The sequence below is a fragment of the Canis lupus genome, chromosome 9, assembly GCF_048164855.1.
Source record: "Canis lupus baileyi chromosome 9, mCanLup2.hap1, whole genome shotgun sequence".
Taxonomy (NCBI): domain Eukaryota; kingdom Metazoa; phylum Chordata; class Mammalia; order Carnivora; family Canidae; genus Canis; species Canis lupus.
The window spans coordinates 32,863,297-32,879,637 of NC_132846.1; the positions used below are offsets into that span (position 1 = coordinate 32,863,297).

General features: G+C 40.5%; 1 protein-coding gene across 13 annotated transcripts in view; it reads left to right on the plus strand.

Moving 5' to 3' along the window:
- The first annotated feature begins 820 nt into the window (after positions 1-820).
- KTN1 (kinectin 1) overlaps positions 821-16,341 on the plus strand; it is a 105,128-nt gene continuing 89,607 nt past the window's right edge. For 12 of the 13 annotated variants that reach the window (XM_072838676.1, XM_072838679.1, XM_072838681.1 and 9 more), the window contains exon 1: positions 821-953. The gene's annotated coding sequence lies outside the window, so the exon portion shown is untranslated. Of the gene's footprint in view, positions 954-1,157; positions 1,862-16,341 lie in introns of those variants that run through there. The other variant, XM_072838677.1, reaches the window with a different exon arrangement.

Sequence of the window (16,341 nt, forward strand, 5' to 3'; positions counted from 1 at the left end):
AAATCATTCTGAGTTCTCATAACGTTCGAGGAGAGTTTGGGGTATCTGTGTATGGTCTGGGTGGTGCCTGGCATTTTGCAAGAGACTGATGAGCATCGCCTTTGCCGGTAGACTAGGAAGATCGCTGCTATCCTCTCAGCAAAGAGCAAGCTAATCAGCAGGGATTCGGGCAGCCTCTCCTTCCCGCTGCAGCTTCTCGTTATTTGCTCTGGCTGAAAGAACGGCCACCAGCTGGCAGGCACAACAGCTTCATAATATTTGCACACAATTTGTTTGGGTCGGTTTTTAATCTCTCTCTCTCCGCCTGAAGCTGGGGTTACCCGAAGGAGAATTCAGAGAAACTCTGGAGACGGAGGAGGGGGAAGATTTCGTTTCCCAGTGATTTCTGGGAGGAAATCTAGGACGGGCAGGGTGAAATCGGGTACCATTTGGTTAAGGTTTAAAAAAAAAAAAAGAATCATCCAGCGTAGGGGGCCAGGTGGTTCTTCAGTGGGAGGGCCGTGCACGACGAAACCAGCTTTGGGCGAAGGAGGGAGAGGGCGAGAGGACCAGAGCGGGGCTAAGGGATGAAGCAGGGAGTCGCGCCGAGCCTCCCGACCCTGCGCTCCCACCCGCTGCCTAGCGGCCGGACGCCGCCCGGGTGGGGGAAGCCGGGAATCCCGAGCCTGCAGCACGCCGGGGCTCACGGGAGCTGGCGGACGCGCGCGCAGGGGGGCGGGGCCGAGGCGGCGGCGCCTGTGCCTTTAAGGGGCCGGTCTCCGGGCACCGCCGGCCCAGACGCCGGGACGTGCCGGGGGCCGCCCCGCCCCGCCCCGCAGCCGCCCGTTTCCTCCCGGGCGGCGCGACGGCACCTGAGCAACTGCGGCGGCGGCGCCTCGGAGCGGGCGGCCCGGGCTGTGCTGCCCGCGCCGCCGCGTCCTCCCGGTCTCCGTCCCCGGCTGCGCAGGATAAGGGTGAGCAGGCCGCGCCGGGCCGGCCGCCGGCCGCGGGGACCGCGCGGGGTTGGCGGGGGAGAGGGCGCTGCCGGCCGCGGTGTCGGGGGGGGGGGCGCCGCGCCGCACGGGGGGCGCGGCCCGGGGCCCGGACTCCGCCTGCCGCCGCCGCGTAGGCCTAGGGCGCCGGGGCGCCGCTGGTGGGGCTTCTGCCTGAGCCGGGCCGCCGCGGCGGGGCTCCGAGGGGCCGCCCAGGGCCCGACCCCGACCGCGACCCCGGCCGCGCGGCTGCGGAGTCCCCTGGGGACGTCTCCGGGTGCGAGGTTGGCCCGAGAGGGCCCTGGGGTGACCGAGGCGCCTATTTTTAGCTGGGCCTCGGGGCCCCCAGGAGGAAGGCGGATTACCGCCGCCTCGGCCGCCGGACAGAGGGAGCCCGTCCCCGGGCCGGAGCTGGGCCATGCTTACGCCATGCTGCCCCTCCGGATACTGAGGGGACCGGCGCTGGCCGCCTTCCCAGGCCCGCTCCCACCGCCGAGTGCGTGTCCCCGGGTCGCGGCGGGGGGCGGTTGGGGCTGGGAAGGCGGCGTGAGGGGACTTGGGGAAAATGTGTGGCCCGCCCTCGAGACGCGGGGGAAGTTACCCCTTCCTCTCCCCGAGGGGTGTGTCCTTCCTCAGTGGCTCCCCCCCCTCCTCCCCTCCCCCTCCCTCCCCCTCCCCCCTCCTTTTCCAACAATGAGATTTTTTGGCGTTTGGGCATCTCGGCCGAAAACCAAACCGGCAGCCTAGAAAAGTCGTTGGGTAATCAGACACCTGGGGTGGGATGTGCCGCCGCGCACGTCTGTCTCGAAGGAGCGTGTGTGCCGCGGAGACGAGCGGCTCCCGTCGCGGGGGAGCGGCATCCTGACCCCGGCCAGCTGCAGCTTGCTCAGGTGAAAGAGGGCTGTTGAATGTTAGCCATTCCTTCGCTCCGGAGGGAGGGAGGGAGGGAGGAATCGAAATTCGCAGTCGGGCCTGGATCAGAAGAGGATTCCTTAGCAGACCTGTGAATAAGCACTGCCTAAAAGAGCTAGCTGTTCAGAGTTGTGGTTTTTTTCTTTTTTTTCTTTTTCTCTTTTTCTTTTTCTGAGATGCTTTGTGGAAAGTCCTGAAAATTTTGGACACCCGTACCCTGCCGTAGATCAGTACCTTGAGGTAAACGAAGCATGTCGAATTGCACAGAAATAGACCTAAAGTTTGAATTCTTGCTAAATTAGGTTGCGCTTTTTCTCTCTACCTCACCTAGCCGGCAAATGGCAACACTGTCTCCGGCTTGGCCAAAAAACGGTTTCTCAGGAGAAACGGAATGATCTTCCCAAGGATAACACTGAGCACTCTGGAGTTGACCTGTATTTGGGATGGATACCCTGCTTTACTACCGACTTGCGTGTTTACTGTGTTCTCTAAGAAACAAGCTGCCCCCGTCTCCTTTTAGTTCTAGGATCTAACAAGACATAGCTGGGCTTATTGTTTGTAGGTTCTAAGAAAAAAATCCATTTTCCTCTGTAACGTTGAATTAGAAATGACTTTTCTAATTTGGCTGCATGAGCAGTCATAACAGTATCTCTGTCAGGTGTGCTTGGAGAATGAAGTGTTTACCTTTCTGAGACTCATACTGAAACTTAAAATACAGGAAAGCCTAATGAAAAATTTTCTTCAATGTATTTAAGCACTTTAAAATGATAAAGGACAAAAAAAAAATGATACAGGACATCCAGTATTACTTAACTCTTTCTTGAAGACTCAGGGTCAACATTATGAATAGCCATTAATAGGACTTTTTTCTGTATCATCCCTTAGCATCAGTGTCGCTTCTGCTTGATGTGGATGTTTTCTTCAGTCTCTCATCCCAAGTCTTCTAGTTTGTAGGCTTGAGTCTACTTTCAGTAGGGAAAACGTTTTAATAATTAGATGTGAAATAACAGTCAATATAGCTTTTCTAAAGGGCCTGAGAAGTGAAAGCTTTTTTGAGGCTTAACTTCTAAAGGATTCGTGTTAAGATTGTTATACTGTTACTAAAGTAAAAATTGAATTTTACTTGAAAAAATATGGAAGATGTACTTTTAATTGAATGTTTATTATAATTTTTGTATAGCAAAGAAAGTTGTAATCTAAAAGATCTCATAATACATTGTAAAAATTTAAATTGTTAGTAAACTTAATGTTTCCAGGAAGGTTTTGGGTTTTTTAGGGAATCTGACTTCTAATATGTAATAAAGAAATGGAGAGACCGTGCTTTGCAGGAACATTCAATTATTTGAGGTTAACATCTTAGAAACTGCTTGTTCTTGTACTCTTTGTTTTTATGTTATTTCGAAGTATATAACTATATAGTTAAGATTTAGTTAAATCCAGAGTATGCCTAGAGGTTAGAAGCAAGTAACTGGTTCTCTATAAATGAGATTAATCACTCATGCATAAATAGAGTTTCACTGCTTTCTTTTTCAATTTTTGTGAACATGACTTTGGATGTTCTGATCTGAAAAATGTTTATGTGCAAATCAAAGGGAAAACATTGGTTTAGATAAGGGTATAAGCTACTTTTTCTATAAACAGAATTAAATGGGAAAAATCTTAAATACTATGAACCTAAGGAGTTTGATTAACTTAACCTGCTGTATCTGAACTCTAGAAAAAGAAAAGTAATGACAATTTATAATTGTTTGCATGCCAGACTGTTGACTTGCTATTTAAATATATATATATATATATAATATATATTGGTCTTTGATAGAGAGAGAGCACTGCAAACCATTTAGGCTATCCTCTCCTCCAATAGTATAGACTTTATTTATTTATTTATTTATTTATTTATTTTTTAAATTTTTATTTATTTATGATAGTCACACAGAGAGAGAGAGAGAGGCAGAGACATAGGCAGAGGGAGAAGCAGGCTCCATGCACCGGGAGCCTGACGTGGGATTCGATCCCGGGTCTCCAGGATCGCGCCCTGGGTCAAAGGCAGGTGCCAAACCGCTGCGCCACCCAGGGATCCCTAGTATAGACTTTAATGTTAAAAAGATAAAATAGGCAAAATGTACTTTTAGTACTAAGAGTAGTTTTAGTAGAGACTCCCAATAGGAAATAGAATATTCTTAGTAATTATTTAAGAAATGTTCTCCTCCTTTTGAAAACGTTGTGATTTGCTATTTTACTTGTCACCTTAACTGCTACAAGTGGATTAAGAACTTTTAACTTAAATCTGGTTTCAGAAAATGATTTGTACAGTAAGTGGAACTTAATTGGTTTATATTCCCCTCCTTCCAGGACATTGCTTTTGGATTTCTCTCACTAATTGCTTTGGTCTTTCTGCCTTATGATTCATCCTCTACTCTTGAAGTGGAAGTGTTGAGGCCTTGGTTCACTTTTCTTTTTATATTCCCTGGTTATCTCATCCAGTGTCATGGCTTTAAATACCTATATGCTGATGGCTTCCATATTTATATTTCCAAGCCAGGCTTTCCTTCTTTACTGCAGACAACCTGTTCTGCATTTCCTTTTGTAGTTGAAGTAGTCCACTCAAACTGACCTTCCATTTTTCCCTTTAAACCCTGCGGTCTGGTCTGCTCTATCGCATTTGATGGCAGCCCCACCCAACATTCAGGCAAAGGAAAAAAAAAAAGTTGGAGTCACTCCTGATTTACTCTTTTGTTGGTTACACTTGACTTTCTCATCTTGGGGAATATATCCAGAATAAAGTCACTTCTTACCACCTGTATTGCTTGCTAGGTTGGTTCAAGCCATTTTATCTTTACCTAGATTTCTGCAATTAGCCTCCTGACTGGTCTTCCTGCTTCTTCACTAGCTCCCTAGGTCTCTTTCAACTCAGCAAACAGATCCTATCACTTCTCAAAACACTGCAGTGACTTCTCCTATGCAGAGTAAAGGCCAAAGTCCGTATGGCCCGCAATGCCTTATAGAATCTACTCTTCCTATTCTTTACTTCTCAAGTTAGCTACTACTCTGCCTCCTGCTTATTTCCCTCCAGCCCCACTGGCTGTCATAAGGCCTTTAAATTGACTGTTGTCCTTCCTTGGATCACTTTTTGCCTAAGATATCAGCATGGCCAACTCCTTCAAATCTTTGTCCTTCTAATTTTTTTTTTGTTTTTTTAAGATTTTTATTTATTTATTCATGAGAGAGAAAGAGAGGCAGAGACACAGGCAGAGGGAGAAGCAGGCTCCGTGCAGGAAGCCGGATGTGAGACTTGATCCCAGGTCTCCAGGATCACGCCCTGGGCTGAAGGCAGCGCTAAACCACTGGGCCACCGGGGCTGCCCCAAATGTTTTTAAAAAAGTCTAACTGCTTTATTTAAATCTGCATTCCCCTGTGGTGCCTGGGTGGCTCAGTTGGTTAAGCATTCAGCTCTTGGTTTTGGCTCACGTGGTGGTCTCAGGGTGGCAAGATGGAGCTCCCTAGTCAGACTCTGCACTCAGCTGGGGAGTCTGCTTGAATTAGTCTGCTGGAGATTTTCTCTCTCTCTCCCTCTGTCCCCCCTCCCCACCCACCTCACCCCATGCATGTGCACATGGGTTCTCTCTCTCAAATAAATCTTTTTTTTTTTTTTTTTTTTTTTTAAATTTTTTTATTTATTTATGATAGTCACAGAGAGAGAGAGAGAGGCAGAGACACAGGCAGAGGGAGAAGCAGGCTCCATGCACTGGGAGCCCGATGTGGGATTCGATCCCGGGTCTCCAGGATCACGCCCTGGGCCAAAGGCAGGCGCCAAACCGCTGCGCCACCCAGGGATCCCTCAAATAAATCTTTAAAAAGGATAAAGCTGCACTCCCCTATTTAGTGGTCCCTATATCCTGCTCTGTTTTCTTCATGGCACTTGCCACCTTCCAACACACTATATAATTTCCTTGTTGATTGTATTCATTCGCTCTCTTTTCTGCCCCAAACGTATACTATAATGTAACCTCTGTGAAGGCAGGGCCATTTGTCTGTTTTGTTTATTGATGGATCCTAAGAGTCTTGGGCAGATGTTCAATAAAGATTTATTAAATAACTATCTGTTCATTATATGTGAATTAATTCCTTATCCTGCAGTTTCTTACTATGATACCTCATTCTTGAACACATATAGTTTTCAGTTTGCTCATTTCCTAGGAACAGAGAACCAAAGAAAAGTGGCAGGAGGCCTCTGGGATTACCTTGGTGGAGGTAGTGATGTGGAACTCTTCTGGACCTTCCCTCTGTGATTAGGCTCATTGGTTAGGTAACTTAAAAAGTTGGTTAAAACACAAACTCAAATATTTGTGTACCTTAAGTGTTTTGTTTTAACTTAAAACATTTATTTTTGTCTTTCTTTTTATTTGGATCAATCTCTTGTCTTTAGTAGGGGTTCCTGATCTTTTTTTCTATAAATCGTACCCTAAAAGCATTGCCTTTGGTTTCTAGTATTTGTTTCTTTAAAATGGAATGAAAATGTAGGCACTGGGAAACTTTCCAAGTCAAAAATCATTCTGGATTTTCCACTCATTCATCAAGGCCTTCCAAAGAATGTAACATAGTTTTAAAAGAAATAACAGCTTCTGTTTTTATTCTACTATTTAATGATTTTATAGAAATAAGTGAGTGTATAGGAGAGTAGACTGCTCACCAGGAACATTTAGCTTTCTGTAGACACCAGCCCATGTATTTTTACCAAGGGGAAGGATGTCAGTACTCCAGTGAGAGAGGTCCTTTAAGATAGCTTCCATATTGAATACATTTCATAAGGGCCATAGCTTCTTAGCCTACAATTACTAGAGGAAAATGTCCTTAATCCACATTTCTTTATTTTGACTGGTTAGTTAAAATGTATGATTAGTTATCAGAACTTAAATGATTTTTAGTAATTGTCTATCAAGAGGCCTGATGTTATGCTACATTCTCACTGGAGAACATGGGACAATTATTACTTATTTTTGCGCATGAGTCATTTAAGTTGCCAGGGAAACAGTCTGGTCTAGTGAAATAAGCTAGAAGTCCATACGTAGAGATCTACAGGTCTTAAACTTTAATAACTCCCAGATTTTATGCAAGTTTCTTTTTTTCACTATGTATAATGTGTGGCGTAATGGAAAAAGCATGGGTACTAGGGAGTCTGAAGAGCTTAGTTTTGGTTTTGCTAGTTAGTACCCCTTACTGTGTGTTAACCTCCCTAAGGCTCATTTGCCTGGCTTGTATTATCTTACTAGTTGCTACATAAGGGATAGCTAATTATTAGAGTGCTTATTTGCTGTAAGTCTCTGTTAACACTTTAGGTGCAGAACTATATTTTGTCATTTCAAACAATTTTATATGAGACAGGTACTATTTGGTGGAAACTAGGGAGATAGGTTTAATAATTTGTCCAGAGAGCAAGTAAGAGGAAGAACCTGAATGTGAACTGAGGTATTCTGATTCTAGAGTCCATCCTCACTCATTGAGCTGTTTTGTAAGAATGCTTTCTAAACAATAATAACAACAAACCACCACCAATAATAATAATGGAGTGTTTGGCTGGCTCAGTTGGTGGAGTGTGCCACCCTTTTTTTTTTGGAGTGTGCCACTCTTGATCTTGGGGTCATGAGTTCAAGCCCCACGTTGGGCATAGAGATTACTTAAAAGTAAATAAAGTACTGTCTCTGTGCAATTTTCTGTTAGGTGTTAGAAAGCTACATTAATGTTACAGATTTTTTTATATTTCTTTTTAGAAAATAGGTAGACTGTGATCTTTTTAGATTCCAAGAAGTCTTTTCAGTTTCAGTTCCTATGAGTATGTATTATGAGTTACTGCCATGTGATCTTGTAGGCATTGCTCAGTGGTTATATCAGAAAGGCCAACTGTTGTCACCCCATTTAAAATATATACTCTATTTTTTATCCCAGCCTTACATTTTTTCATTGATTAGTTACTACCTAACATTGTAGTATTGTTTATTTATATGCTTGATAGCTGTGTCACTTATAAGCACTATGACATAGGAACTTTGTCTTGTTTACTACTGAATTATATTTCTGGTAGATGGCATTTTTTTTTTTTTTTTTTTTTTTTTTTTTATTCATGAGAGACACAGAGAGAGAGGCAGAGACACAGGCAGAGGGAGAAGCAGGCTCTGTGCAGGGCACTTGATGCGGGTCTCTGTCCCGGGACTCCAGGATCATGGCCTGGGCCGAAGGCAGGTGCTAGACTGCTGAGCCATCCAGGGGTCCCAAGTGGGTGGCATTCGATTTGATGATGAATGAGTTGCTTGATTGAACATGATTGGGACTCACTGAGCCTTCTGCTAGTTCTTTGTGCCATTCTCCTTTATAGTATTGCTAGTTGATTTACGTGAAATGCCGTGTAAAATGAGACTTCGAGAGTAAGGGTTTCTGGGTTACTCTTGAGAGCTGAATGGAAAACTACTTAATACACGAATTTCAGCAAAAATATATCTGTGCACAGTTCCAGTTAACTTTGTTGATCAGTAATGTAAGTGTTCTGAGTAAAATGTATACATAATTTAGTGATTACATGTGTTGAGATCTAGTTATCTTTGAAATAAACTTGAACAAGCTAAGCTGTACATCGAAAGCTCTCAAGTGTTCTGAATGCTGTGTTGCTGAACGTTTAAGATGTTTTCTTATATTTTTAATATCCACACACAGGTTAAATTCATTTATGTTGCTTCTGACCTGTACTTACTTAGTTTATTGGGAAGTTATGTTTATTTGAAATGTGCTCTATAATTCTTCTACAGTTTTTATAACTTGAATGTCTGAGGTTGACTGACGTTTTTGATTTCTGTGATGTGAATTTCTCAAGCTTGTCATATCATTTGGTACTCTTCATTTCTGGGTAGTTTCAGGTACTATGGTGTATAATACTTGTGGTTGGTACACTGTTCCTGATGAATGGGAGTCATTTCTTAAAGCGCTTTGAGCTTGACCTAGATGTTAACTGTAATTTTAAGTTTAAATTGGATCCTTTGTAAAAGTGACTTCGTTCTTTTGCTCCTTTGGTGGTTGGGGGTGGGGGAGTGTCTGAAAAATTACATTTAGTTTTAACTTGAATGAAGTCTTTCTGGACTTGAAATTTTTGGGGTACTTTTCAAGTAAAATATACACTTAAGATTAGCCTTGGAATTATATAACCCATATATATTCCATAGCCTTGGAAGATATAACCCATGCATTTACCTTCTCCGATAGGGGTAGGGGATAAAAGAAATACTTTATAAATAAACATAGAATAACTGTAAAATTCAGTAAGGCTGAATTCTTGTCTCCTTGTTTCGCATTATTTATCTGGCATAAATGAGTAATTATATTCTATATGCTTTCAGTTTTATTTAAGCAAAACATCCCAGCAGCATTTAAAATAACATACTGCTTTTCAAAAGATTTTATTTATCTTTTTAAAAGTAATCTCTGGGGATCCCTGGGTGGCGCAGCGATTTGGCGCCTGCCTTTGGCCCAGGGCGCGATCCTGGAGACCCGGGATCGAATCCCACATCGGGCTCCCGGTGCATGGAGCCTGCTTCTCCCTCTGCCTATGTCTCTGCCTCTCTCTCTCTCTCTCTGTGACTATCATAAATAAATAAAAAAAATTACAAAAAATAAAAGTAATCTCTACACCCAGCATAGGGCTTAAATTCACAACCCCCAAATCAAGAGTCAAATCACTTTACCAACTGAGCCACGTGGTGCCTCTAAAATAACATACTACTTTTTGTGAGGGAGTTTCAGCAGTTATTACTTTGGGTTACTATATCTGATTTCTTAAGGTAGCTTTGTGCTAGTCAAGAAAATCCTGGGTATTTTTGTAAAGATTTTAGAACTTTCTTATATTTTGAAGTATTTGCTTTAAAAAAAATTTTTTTTTAAAAAAATTAAAAAGGGAAGTGGGGGTTGGATTTGTTCTGTAGTATAACTTTCGAGAGGTGCTTAGCACTGTCATAATTTATAAAATTAAGAAGCAGGAAAGCATATGCCTGTTTGCTTGTTACATAGATTTATTTATTTATTTAAAAGATTTTATTTATTTATTCATGAGAGACAGAGAGAGACAGAGACGGGAGCAGAGACACAGGCAGAGGGAGAAGCAGGCTCTATGCAGGGAGCCTGACGCTGGACTTGATCCTGGGTCTCCAGGATCACACCCTGGGCTGATGGTGGCGCTAAATCGCTGAGCCACCCGGGCTGCCCAGATTGTTAGTTTTAAATTTATGTTTACCTCTTTGTACTTGTTATCTTTTTATTTTGTTGAGAGTTAAAACATATTGAATGATTCAGGTATACAAGAGACTGTCTAGAATTTAAAGATTAAATATAAAAGAAATAGCCCTGTACCAAATACCTGTGTACCTTTCATCAGTTTTATTTAAAATTTTTTCTTTTAAAATTAAGTACATAAAAATATTCATAAAATATATGTAAGATAAAGAGTAAGGATATAGTGAAGAGCCTGTACCTAATATCCAGTTAAGAATGTTATCCTTTTAATTTTTTTTTTTTTAGTTTTGCCACATATATTCCTAACTTTTTTTTGTTTTGTTTTTGAACTTTATAAATGAGATCCTTCTGAATGAGTTTATTTACAACTTCTGTTTACCCTTAGCTTTATGGTCCTGATATTCTTCTACCATGTTATATATAGCTCTTATTCATTCACTTTCACTGCTGCATGGAGATTTCATTGTGTGAGTATTTTTCACTTTATTACCTGTTCATGGGCATTTCGGTGGTTTCCAAATTGGCAAATACTAAAGTTAGATACCCTAATGAAATGATCCCTTGTGGATTCTGCACTAATGCTTACTGAGAGGAGACATATTTTCTAATGTGTACTGGCCATTTTTTTCTTTTCTCTGGAATGGCTGTTTATCTGTTTGTTTTTTTAAAAGATTTTATTTATTTATTCATGAGAGACACAAAGAAAGGCAGAGACATAGGCAGAGGGAGACACAGGCTCCCTGCGGGGAGCGCCATGTGGGACTTGATCCCAGGACCCCAGGATCATGACCTGAGCCAAAGGCAGATAGGTGCTCAACCACTGAACCACCCAGGTACCCCTGTTTTTCCTTTTTGATTGACAGGAGTTCTGTATATGTTCTGAATATGTTCTTTGCTGATTAGTATCACAAATGTCTTCTCTCACTTTGTGACTTGTCATCTTTTTTTTTTTTTTTGGTCTTCTTGTATAGTGTGTTAATAAAAGTTAAAATTTTTAATTTAGTTGAATTTATCAGTATTTTCCTTTTACGATTTATACTTTGTGTCTTAGGAAATCCTTCTCTACCTCAATGTTATAAAGGTACTCTTATATGTCCTTTTATGTTGTCTTTCACAATTCTTTGCCTAGAATTGATTTTTATTTCTTCTTTTTTATGCTACTGTTTTCTCTAAAATTTTACTGCTTAGCATTTCAGTTTGTTTTTTAAGGCTAAAATGTGTGAATTTACTAGATGCTTTGAAATAAGTCTTTGAGTTAATAGTTTTGTGCACGGTCTATAGCTTGCTTTTAGAGTTGTAAGAAAATAATTATGTAAGAATGTTAAAGTATGGATAAAGTATAGGTAACTTTTTTTTTTTTTAAAGATTTTATTTATTTATTCGTGAGAATACACAGGGAGGAGAGAGAGAGAGGCAGAGACACAGGCAGAGGGAGAAGCAGGCTCCATGCAAGGAGCCTGACGTGGGACTTGATTTCAGGTCCCCAGGATCACGCCCTGGGCTGCAGGCGGCGCTAAACCACTGAGCCACTGGGGCTGCCCAAAGTATAGGTAACTTGAACATCTTCACTCACCCCATGTGACATTATAAGAGATTTGTAAACATTTTAGTGATGCCAGTGTTTGTATGTGGTTTTCCTGAATTGTTATGGACATTGTTGTGAAGTAGTCTGGTTAATTATTTCTCTTTGTGCTTGGTATTTTGCAATTTCACCACAGTGCCCTGTAAGTGTGGACAAACTTATCTATATCCAACTAGTATTAAGGGTATATGTATAATTTGAGGAATCCAATCTTTCAAGTTAGGAAAATTCTTGGCTCTTTAAATATGGCTTGTTATTTTCACTTCTCTTTTGAAAGACCTAAGTGGGGTCTTTGTATGTTAATTGCTCTTTCAGTTTTTTTCCCTTTGTTTTTTTATGCCTCATACTAGGTGAATTCAGTCAGTACTCTGTAGTAGTTTCCAATTCTGCTCTGTTCAGCGTAGACTTCCATTTTGTCTGTTGAATCTATATGCCAGGATCTACAGTTTTCATTTCTTAGATTTGGGAGTTGCTTTTTCAAATACACCTGTTTCCGTTCTTTTTTTTTTTCTCTGTAATCTTTTTGCTACTTTAAAAAAGGAATCTCTTATCTCTCTAACATCTTCAACTTGTTCAAATTTAAAAATCTTTGTGAAGACTATTTTATAAAACTAATACCATTTGGTGTTAATTAACTTTATTGACCCCACCCCCATCAATTTCTTCCTGTGGTTTGGAATTTTGGTTTGTTAGGCTTGGAGATTTTTTAACACTTTTTTTTTTTTCCATCAGTGCTAACTCCCTGTACCATTCTAAGTTATTATCAGTTTCACCCAGACTCACTATACCTCTAGTCACAGTAAAAAGAAAAAGAAAGAAGTGGTTATAAGTGTTTTTAATATACAATCATGTACTAAGAATAAGAAAGGAGAAGATAATATATATGTGTGTGTGTATGTGTGTGTGTATATATATGTATATATATCTATTGTTCTTATTAAAAATAGAAGAGAATGTGTGTGTGTGTGGGGTACCTAGATGGCTCAGTTGGTTAAGTGTCTGCCTTTGGCTCAGGTCATGATGTTAGAGTCCTAGGATGGAGCCATGCTCGGCGGGAAGCCTGCTTCTCCTGCTGCCTCGTGCCTCTCACGCTCTCTCGCTTTCTCTGTCAAATAAATAAATCTTTAGAAAAAATGGCTTTAAAAAAGTAGAAGAGAAATGAAATCTAAATGATGGTTACTTATGGGGGAGAGAAGCATAGTGTAGAAAGTACAAGAGTATAATCCATGCTTTGAATTTTCTTTTTTCTTAAGACTTGACTTTGGAGCCATTTAAATATTTTACATAATTATTAAACAAAAATTTAAAAATCTCTACAAGTCAAAGTTAAGTGAAACCACTGAATCTTACTCGTATTCACTTGGTGAACACCAGAGTGAACTATGCCGTGTGACTTTAAAACCTGGTAACTTGACTATATGTCCCAATTAGAATGTACTCTGGGAAGAGAATGGAAGGATGGCAAAAAAGGAAAGCAAGTTGAACTATTACAGTCATAATCTTGGTAGTAACATATACATTGTTATTCCAGTACTAAGTAATGTGTGCATTGTGGGCCAAATGAAATGAGTGATTACATTGGTATTGTTGAAAACAGATTTTTGCCATTGTTGAAAACTGATGTAGTGTTAAGGTCAGTGAAATATGTAGAAATGCTATAGTACTAAGTTTGAATGAAAGGATCTGTATGAGTCATGCAGTAATTTAGCTTATTAAAAATGTATGCATTTTTTGGCTCTGTTGACTAAAAAGACCTAGAAGCAATGATCAACCTATTAACAAAAAAACACTCCTGGTACCTATATTGTAGTCTTTAAATACCTTTCATGACAAAAGTAAACTAGTGCTTAGAGTGGGCATTTTCTAAGGCAGGAAATGTATAAGACTGAACCTACAAATTAAAGATTACTTTCTGTGTTACAATATTACTATAAGGTTATAGAGAGAACACATGTTATATATTTAAAACAACACACATTTATTATACCATGGTTTCTGTGGGTCAGGAGTTTGCTTAACTGGGTCCTTGCTTAACTAGATCTACAGTGTTTCACGAAACTGTTACCAAGTTGACCAGGGCTGGGGCCCCATCTGAAGCTTAGGCTAGGGAAAGATCTGCTTCCATGTTCAAGTGGTTGGTGGTAGTATTCATTTCCTTGAAAGTTGCCCGAGTGAAAGCCTCAGTTTCTTGCTAGTTGTTGTCCAGGCAGCTGACTTAGCTCCTTGCCATATGGCCATTTTTCATAGGCAGCTTACAGCATGGCAGCTTGCTTCTTCAAAGCCGTTGAGGGAGAGAAAGTGTCCTAATAAAATGGGTTATAGTCTTAGGTAACATCATGTATATGTAATCCTTTAGATCCTATTACCTTTCCCCTACTTTATTGATTAGAAGCAAGTTACAGGTCTCACACTTAATAGGAGGAGGTTGAACAAAGGTGAGACTACCAGGAGGCTGGGACCATGGGGACTACTCTATATGGTCTGTTTGTCACAGCCTAGAACATACCAGCAGCAATAGACAGACTCAAGGCTATGAGGGTAGTAGTGTCAAAACAACACAAGAGCCATCTTGAATTCCATTGGCCAGAAGGGGGGGAATTTGAACATCGATTAAGATAGTAATTAATTAATTGACAAATGAAATGTTTAACCTGTGAATTCATGATAACTAAACCTTAAAAAAACCTTTACTTAGTTGCTCTTGGTCCAGCTTATTATTTTGACACGTGGTAAATAAACATTTGTCCTATTCCCACAATTTGTGTTTCAGGGTAACCAAATGGATCAGGAGAGAAATTTCTATAGATGTAGTCTACCAAATCAAGAAAGAATGATAGAATATCACCATTTTGTATCTCTTAATGTTTAGGCAAAGATCACCAGTAGCTGCTATTGTCACTACAAAGGGGGAGACATCTGGACATTAGATACCTACTTTTAGAAGTATGCCATGCTGTCTATGCCATAGTCGTATATACAATCAAGTCATAATCCTGAATCTGATGTAGTCTTTATTTTTTTTAAACATTTATTTATTTGAGGTAGTTCACACAGGAGAGGAGCAGAGGGAGAGACTCCTGAGCATGAGGGGCTTGATCTCATGACCCTGAGATCAGAACCTAAGCCAAAACCAAGAGTAGTCACTTAACAGACTGTGCCACCTAGGTGCCCCCTGATGGAGCCTTTAAATTTACCAATTTATGGGAAATAAAAGGATAAAAACTTGTTAAATACTATGAAGATACCATCCACAAAATTCATACTGGGAATCCCTACAGGACCAACTCCCTGGTTCTTCCACCTCCCCAAATTCTGAGAACAATAAACCGAATAATAAAAAGAGAAGCCTAGGTGATAAAATGAATCAGTCAACACAGAATAACTGAAAAGATATTTTTTTTTTTTTTGAAAAGATATTTACAAAGTAGTTGGGGAGATATGAATACTGGCTTAATACTTGATAATAAGGAGTTGTTTAAAATTTTCTGTAAGGCTAGATGTTTTGTCCTTTTTCCTCTCCAGTTCAGAGCTTTTATAGAGCTGTAACTCTAGGTAATAGGTTTGCAGCCTGGTTATTTTTCATCTCTCTCTTTGCCTCCCCTCCTTCCCACTTTCTCCTCCTGCCCACAACATGTGTAACTCCTGTTCCCATTCCTACTCCTTGGTGTCAAGTAGTGATTCTGGTTCATTTCTGTTGCTGTTACCTGCAGGAGCTGAATACTTTTGCCTATTCTAGAGCCAGGATCTGGTCGTCACCTCCATTCTTTTCTACACTGCATTTAGGTATTGGTTACTGTTTTGGATTTTTATTGTTTCTGATTCAGGGAGATGTTATCTTAGTTTTGAGTTCAGCCATATCTTTGATGATCTTTATGTTTTTTCCATCATTTTAAGTGTTTGGGATAGAACCATCCTTATTGGAAATCTTCATCTTCATTATTACTTCTTATAATCCTAATTTCTTTTTTGATGCTTAGCTCAGTGTCCTGACTGCCCTAGTTCTGTTATCTGTTCTCTTTGCAAAACTCTGCCTTCTTTTAATCTTGTTGGGTATTATTTAACTCTATAAGAACAAATTGATTTTAGTGTCACACTGATTTGTTGTGATTGCAGTCAATGAAAATCCAAAAGCCTTGAAGTGTGATTCTTGTCATGGTAGTTGATCTCACTCATCTTATGTTTCTTTAGTCTGTTTTGGAGTGTAGGTATCCTTTGCTAGTCTAAGAGACTGAATAATTTTTGCAAGGTGAAACTGGTATCTCTTGCTCTCTGAACTCTTGGTTTCTTCTTCCTCAAACTCAGAATCACATGACCTATCCTTTGTTTAATGTCCTGAGTTCATTCTTGAAAACCTTGCTAAGTGAAAAGCCATTACATGGAGACATATTTCCATTAATTTTGATGGAGAATTATGCTGTTGTTCCATCTCAACCAACCAGTTTCATACATAAAAATATTAATTTAGCAGTGAAGATGAGTTTATGTAAATTTAAACAATTTGAAAATAAATACACTTTGAATGTAAAATGTAATTGATAAAATGAAGGTATATTGTACTTGCCAAAGGAAGAAGAGAAAACTTGGGTGGTGGTGGTTAGTGGAGCC